We start from the raw sequence: 8,525 nt of genomic DNA, 5'->3' as shown, positions 1-8,525 counted from the left end.
TGACAGAATGAACTGTCAGTAACCACTTCTCAGACTGTCAGGAGAGGGAACACTGCATTAAATGACCTTTTCATATTGGCCGGGATAAGGAGTGCTTTCACTTAGTGCTGCTGGGGGAGGCGAGGGATACACATCTCTGAGTACCTCCAGAGACACAGCGCATCGGCGTAAGGACCAGTGTACACCACAGGTGGAACACTCAGTAGACTGTTTACTTTGTGGAGCTCACAGTGCAATCAACCTCTCCTTTATAGTTCTGGATGTCAGCAGAATTTATTTTTACCCCGGCCTTTATAAAGACCTGGTGTGCTACAGATATAAATTTAGCTTACTGTGTCAAGGATAAAGTCATTAGTGGGTTGCCTTCTAATTAAATGGTTATGTCACCTAAATTATATAAAATAATACATATTTTCTCACTTACCTCTTGTGGTATGTAGCCATGCAGACGGTTTTACTTTTATTCACCCAGGTTTTAAGACAAGAGGATCAATGAAAGAAGATCCACATAAAAAAAAAAAAATGTTTCTATACTAAACAAACACGGATGTCATCCAGTTCTGCGTTCTCAGAGGGCAACTTTGTACTTTTCATTAGAGCAATGTAAATGTCCTTTTGATTGTGACATTCCACTGAGGCTGTCATCATGGTAATTAGAAAGATATTCATGATAATTGAAATCATTTTCAGACTTAAACATGTCAACAACTATTGAGTGAATTGCCATCAGATGTTGTCCAAACATTAACGCTCCCCATCAGGGTGAACTGCATTCATTTTGGTGATCCAAACTTATATACTGTTTTTATGTGGTACCAAAAGTTCCACCTGTCTCAAAATGTATTTATATTTAATATGGAGTTCATTTTTTCTTCATCTAGTTTCTACAGAGCACATACATAATTGAACACTTGGCTCATCATATTTTGCAAGATGACCAGTTGTTAACCACTCATACAGTATGCACATGATTTAGCTTTATTTGTGAAATGAAGTCATTTTTTTATGTGATGTGCTCTCACTAACAATGACAAGCATGCAACTGGTACCCATAATCCCTCATGCACGACAAGCCAATTACCCAAACCATATGCAAAAAGTTAATTGATGAATATTTGAAATCTAAAGAAGATGCTATACTTGACATATAATGCTCTTAAATCTGACTCAAAATTTCAACTGTAACTAAAAGTGTGCTTTACATAACATACATGGTGCCATTCATTTTCACATTGATCTACTTCAGCCAGCGACTTGCAGAGAACATCCCACACATTCTTGAAGAAGCAAAGCATCTCTCGCTCAGAGTAATTGAGATGTTTGTGACCAACAGAGACGCTGTGAACTGTACCACCTCAGGGTAGGAGTGGTGGTTGAGTGGACAGATGTGATTGTCTGAGAGACTGATCGTGCATCTGTATGCAGTAAAACTCGTTCAGTCTGTTTGCCAGGTGCATAAACAGATGCACGATCAGTGATATTAAATGATTTATCAGCTGGTAGAGATTTTTAAGAGCAATGTTGCAAGCAGACATCTTTCAAGCAATATATACAGGATTTCTGCCTTAATGCCTCAGATGTCAATTTAGTAGTAGAGTGTCAGTGTGTGTGTCTTACCTCATCACAGTTGAGTGGCGGACATCTTAACTGGCATAGTTTCTTCCCGTTCACACAGCGACATGTCATACAGCCTTCATCCCACTCTGATCCGGCCTGGCTCACGCAAACAAAAACACACACAATGTTAATATTTACTAGACTTTAGAAATGCAGGAATTATGAAGATTCCTCAACAGCCTGTTAGTCTGTTAGTTCAACTGTTCAGGTTTGACAAAGTGCAACTCGTCATAGCACATGATAAAGCTCTGCCTGCACTTTTGTGCATCGTTTAGGTTATGGAGGTGTAGGTTATGATGCTGTAATCATAACAAAAAATAATACAGATTACATTATGTATTTTCTGTGTGTGTTAGCTACTGGAATCATTAACAGTGCCCGGTTTTTACCCGCACAAAGGCACCAACTAGGGAGTGCCTTTGTGGCTCACACTGAGACATTTGGCTTAATAGTCATGAGGTAGTTAATTAGAAAACCATAGAGGGTCTTTATATTGACATTAGTCATCATCAGCTGACAGACAGTGAGAGAGAAACAGTGTAGACAGGCAGAAAGAAAGAAAGAGACAGATAGGAAGAATGACTGAGAGGGGTAGATGAAGGAAGAGAAAGAAAGAAAGAAAGAAAGAAAGAAAGAAAGAAAGAAAGAAAGAAAGAAAGAAAGAAAGAAAGAAAGAAAGAGGAAGACTGAGGGAGAATGGGGATGAAAGCGAGGGATTGAACACAAATCCTGTAATGAAATCACAAGAGGTACTAGTGAGGAATAAAACAGATGTATGGGAGGAGAAATAAAAAACAAAGAGAGAATAAAAGGCCTGAAGAAGATCAAGAGGGGGATGTGACCTCTTGTCAGTGTATGATTAACTCTTATAATCCTATAATATCCCTTCCTTCATAAATAATTTCTGGCAGGCTTGCCACCAGGCCTTACGCCACCTCCTACATAATTGATTAGGCTGAGAGTTGGAAAGGCACTGTGTTGTAATGTGGCCCTTGGGGCATGTCACTCATCTTCTAATGGGCCCTTCTTTATGAGTAAATAACACAATGAGAGTGAATTGGAGGGAACGTAAACACCATGGTAATGGTAAGGTTCAGATGCGCGACACAATGAGGCAGACACAATGAGTACAAGCTGCAGCAGATGTTAGCTGGGCAGCAGATGTGTGTGTGTGTGTGTGTGTGTGTGTGTGTGTGTGTGTGTGTGTGTGTGTGTGTGTGTGTGTGTGTGTGTGTGTGTGTGTGTGTGTGTGTGTGTGTGTGTACCTCCCGCAGGTTGCCCTGGTCATGGCAGGGACAGAGGGCGGGGATGACACAAACCCCCTCAGTGTTGCGGTAAAGCCCCTCCCCACACACGCAGCCCTCGACAGAGCGGCTGCAGTTGACAGGAGAGGAGGAGTAAATGTCTTGGCAGCTCCTCTCGCACAGCGGGGCCTCCTCCGACGCGCTCCTCTTCCACTGCTCCCCGTCAGGACACGCTACAGGGGAAGAGGAGAGGGAAAGGAGTGAGATAAGTGTAAGAGGAGAGAAGATGAGACAGAAAGATGGTAGGATGGTATTCAATTCAATTTTATTTATAGTATCAAATCATAACAAGAGTTATCACGAGACACTTTACAGAGTAGGTCTAGACCACACTCTATACTTTACAAAGTCCCAACAATTCTAGTAATTCCCCCAAGAGCATGCATTTAGTGCGACAGTGGCGGAAAAAAACTTCCTTTTAGGGAGAAAACTCGGCCAGACCCAGGCTCTTGGTAGGTGGTGTCTGACGGTGCCGGTATGGAGGATATATTTATTGATAATTCAAATTGAAAGTCCAAAGAGGAGGAGGATAACAGGCCCTGCTGGTCAAATCATGAGAGATATAAACCTAATCTCTTATGAAGATATGAGGGGCTGCACTTTTCGACACTCTGCTCCCCATCATCTTTTTAACTCTTTCTCCCCCCGCTAGTTTAAGATGGTATCACCTGTTTACGAAACAAAACCCCAGTAATGGCCTTTGTAGGCTGTGATTAATGTGACTGTCACTCAGTTATTTGAGCCAACTGTTGCAGCAGCTGCTACTAGCTACAGATAGGTTGACATATCTATCATGGTCCTGACAGTTCAACCACTGATTATTGTTGCTGATGCTTTCAATGCTAGAACCGAGGGGCCTATAAAGTGCAAGAAATGCATTCAGTAAGAACAGCTGTGACGGAGAATCACTCACCATCACAGAACTTGGAGGTACAGTTGAACACTCCTTTTTGGCACACACTGGAGAAAGAAGAATCAGGTGAGTGAAATAATATGAGGGGAAACCTCATTGAACACGGAGATACCAAAGCAAGCATCATATCACACAGCTGAGCCCATCAGAATATATCAAATGAGTATCATCACACTGTGAGGGAGATGAGATGACTTACGGCATGTCTGCTGCATGTCAGACTATCTATTACAGCAGATATCATTGTATCAAACCAGATTGTTGTTGACTGTACAGTTTGACAGAGACAGTGAAACTCAACTCTGCCAATGCTCCGTAACACTTTCAGAAATTGACTCTGAGATGATTTGAGTAGCATTTTTTTATATCAAAATATCATTGTCAAGTTATTTGGGATATCTTGGTACATTTATGGTGAATAAATTAGACCGTGGTCAACTTGACAGTGGTACTGCTTGTACTAGGGTTTCTTAAAGTTAAAACAACACATTCCATAACGCCCTGAGCATTTTGTTACTACTAACCTTTGGTCGAAGGCTTTCACTTTTACTTGAATACATATGTTGTTTTTATAGGAGTTTAAATTGTTCTACCATCTCCAAAGACATATTTAGGTTTTGTGCTGTAAAACTCTTTGATTGGAGATCAGGTAGATGGGTGCACAAAGTGTCTGACTTTTATTCTGTTTTTTTGCATCCCATCTCCTACAAACAATTCATCTAATCTAAAGTGTTCTAATTGCCTACCTTAACCAAACTAGAATCAGACAACATGTAAACTCTTTCAACAGTCATATAGGTTGTTTCAGAAGGCCTTGACATAAAAGCTGTTAAGATGTTAGGACCTTTTTGGCTCATACATAATGTTACATTCTTAACAATGATTACTATGATGATGACGTTTTTCAGTGACATACAAATGTTTCACATGGGCTTTAAATGTCTATCACTGACATATATTTATATATATTGAAAGTATCAAAATGATTGCAAAGTGATGGTTGTGTATGAGCGATGCATGCTTGATGCATGTTGCATCTTTCATTTATTATCATATAGTAATTGCTATCTTGGAAATAATAATAATAAATAAACATTATGGTCATATACTGTACAAAGAGATTAAAAATAAAAGAATCAGACTCAAATCACTCTAATATGAAGAGACAAAACTAAGAATTAATTTCATGAATATGTGAGTATATGACCAGGCCAAAATCCTACAGGACAGTCTGGCTGCTCACAACACAGCTGGCTGAAATAAATAGTTACCGTGACAGTCGGCAGGGACAGCGGTGAACAGGGACAGTCAGTGTGGGGGACACAGGAGCCTTCATGCAACACCTATGAGGGAAACAGTCAGACTAGAAAAATCAGATCGTATCGGGGGTAAAATAAAATTCTATCACAGCAATCCAACTACACGCAAACACACACCCCTACATCCCCACACACACATGCGTGTTCAGACCTGTTCAGGAGGGCAGTGGCACCCAGGGGTGCAGGCTCCAACTGAAAATATCACTCATTAAGCTTCTTATGAGTTGCATGGCAACCACAGGAGTTATATTGCTTGGTAGAAATAAAGTACATAAATGTGCTCAATTTACAATTTCAATGATGTGTGTGTTTTTGTTACCAGGCAGGCAGCTTTTGGTGTTACAGACGGTGTGCTGTTCCAGTGGTCCAACACAGGGCATCCCACCAGGCTCTGGCTCTCTAAGGACCGTCTTGTTCCGCATTGACAACCCGAGGCGGGCAGGAAAGATTGTAGCCGATCCCGGTCACCCCGGAAACAAACTGTTTGGACCCCTCCCCTCTGGCAGGAAGCTGCGGCCCATCAGGCCCAAAACCACACACCATAAACACAATGCTTAACACAGACAATGCTTAAACTACTAAAACAGCTATTTTGTATATATTTGTCTCTGTTTCTTTTCTGTTCCTGTATTTATTGTTTATTCTTATTAATGCCCTCCATGGAGTCTATGGCTTATTATGTTTGTTTGTATGTATGGACCAATCACCAAACCAAATTCCTTGTAGGGTAACCACTGTGGCAATAAACTCCTTTCTGACGGTCTAACTAGGATGATGTACAAATGTTGGGATATTGTCAAATATGCATGTTAGTACTTGTTCCAAGTCAAACCTGGACATGATGGCAGATCACAGTTCTCTGTCTGCATGGTGTCATCACAGGAAGGACCGCCCTCTGTATCCTGGCAAAGGCGTATCCTTGTCATCTGGCCACGCCCACAGGAAGCTGAGCAGGAGCTCCATGGGTTCCATGGCTCATACACCGGACACTGAAGCTTGGTGCACACCAGTGTGCCGTTCTCACACACACTGCAGATGAAGGGGTGTTTCGAGAGGTGAGATAACAGCTGATCTCATGCTGGCAAAGTAAGCTAGTATTCAAGTATTACAGACCTGAACAGGCTGTAAAGTCTGCTCTTAATGTTAGACATCCTCTACTAATATTACAGTTCAATTTGGATGCACTATTCTACAAACTCAAAATTGTAATCTTGACATTTCACATCAAATAATAAAATTCACACAAATCTGTTCTCACCAGGTGTTACAGTCCATGGAAAACTCCTCTTTAGGCATGAACTCCAGTGTCCCGTTGCCTGATGGGATACCACAGCGACACTCTGTAACTGACACACAGTGGCCGTCCTGCAACAACTGTCCCTCTGGACACCGACAGCCTGAGAAATTAAAGAATAAAGTAGCACAATGAAAGAGATTAAAAAATAGAGAAACAGATATGTTGGTGGCCGATCCAGTAATCAAACAGTCTTCTAAGGTACTGTTCAAGTTAAAAGTCAAAGATCACCTGGGTGACAGGCTTCTTGGAGACACTGCACATGCTCCCATAAGTCAGTGCAGCTACGAGGACATTGATTGGCACAGCTCTCTTGGTAGGTCCCCCCCCCCCCCATCCTCACAGCGCTCACCTAGGAAACAAGGAAAATCTTTCACACTTTTCATAAATAAAGTGGTAAGAAAAGCTTACTGCATGTGTCACAGAAAGTGAGGTACTTTCTTGGCAATATAGGATCTGATCCACAACATGGCACCTCCTTACCTGTCTGGCCTCCTCCACAACTACACCCCTACCCATACTTTCCATTCTTCCTCCTCAATGCTCCTCATCACACCTCCTGCTGTCTTCCATGGGGTCCAGATGTGTCACCTTTTACAGCACTTCTGAGTTTGCAGGTATGAATTAAGACCTCTGTGGTCTTCTGGGACAGGTCTGCTTACTATCCCCAGGGCCATAACTAAACATAGAGAAGTTTGAGTTTGTAAGCACGTAATACCTGGAACAAACTCTCACAAGACACTATTACATTAAATTCTGAGCTATTTAGTCATATTTCTCACTGGAGTGTAATTGTAGTGTAAATTATTTCTTCAATTTGTTCTGTTTTATTTAATTTGAGCTTATATTTATCTTTTATTTTATTCTTTAAAAATCCATTTTAGATGTGTATATTGGCTCATGTATCTCATACAACTTGTCCTAACACCTTTTTATGTCTTATGTAAACACTTTGGATTCCGTTGTTGTACAAATAAATTTACTTTGCATTGTATTCCACCCAAATTTTGGCATGCAAGTATTTCCTTCTCCTCCCAAGATAAAGCCATGCTAGAGTCACTTCCTCATAACTCACTCTCTCACCCGATATGTGATTCATTCTTTCTATGGTGGTCTAGTTCTGAGTAGTTCACTGCGTTTGAGTCTGCATACAATCTGTTGATGGGATCAAAGTATCAAACTGCTGCACTTTGGAGTTAAAGGAGCAACTGGAGCTTGACTGAGGAACTGACTGGATTTCTGGACTGAGATAAACGATTCATTCGGTTCCTCTGTGAATAACCATGCTATTGCCACTGAAAACTCCTGCTTGGGAGGTGCTGTTCTGGAGGAAGGAAAAGGGCAGACATGGAGAACAGGGAGTCCACTCCGACCACTCGCCGATGATGACTAAAAGAAAGAAAAAGCAGGGTGACAGGATTATGGAACTATTCCACCAGGACCCCTATAAATGACTCTCACTGTCCTGCGTTCTTACCTTCACACTCTCTAATGTCACACTGAAAAGTTCCACCATGGCAAAGGCTGGAGGACAGAACAGCCAACAAACAGATTATAATCACAATATGTCAAACTGAGTCATAGACAGTATATCCCAGACAAACAGAGAGAAAACAACAAGTGGATGAAAAGAGAAATTGCAGAGAATGAAGAGATGCAGCAGAGGCAGAAAGACCATGGTAGCTAATACCTAATACTGCATTTATCCAATTTTATGTACAAAACAAACCACAGTTATTTAGTATATAAGTGTTTCTCAAACGTTTCTGTATTGTAAGAGTTAAAAACTAATTTGGTGTAACAGACAGACTGATACAGAAAACATAAGGCCCTCTGCCATAGCTCCATGGGTTTTTAACAGCCAGTGTCTAACCAGGTACTGCAGCCTATGGTGACCGTGGCGCCCTGAGGGACAGTGACAGGTGTGAGCTGTTTTCAGTTCTACTGAATGCTGCTATCAGAGAGGATTTTTTGCAATCAATAAAACTGGAAGTTCCAAAAACGGCCAAAAAACACTACAAAAGTTGTCTGTACAACTCCTATGAAAGGGATGTTTTAACAACAATATGTAACAGTAT

This window comes from Sander vitreus, chromosome 22, assembly GCF_031162955.1.
Source record: "Sander vitreus isolate 19-12246 chromosome 22, sanVit1, whole genome shotgun sequence".
Classification (NCBI taxonomy): Eukaryota; Metazoa; Chordata; class Actinopteri; order Perciformes; family Percidae; genus Sander; species Sander vitreus.
Note: the sequence above shows the minus strand (reverse complement) of the source record.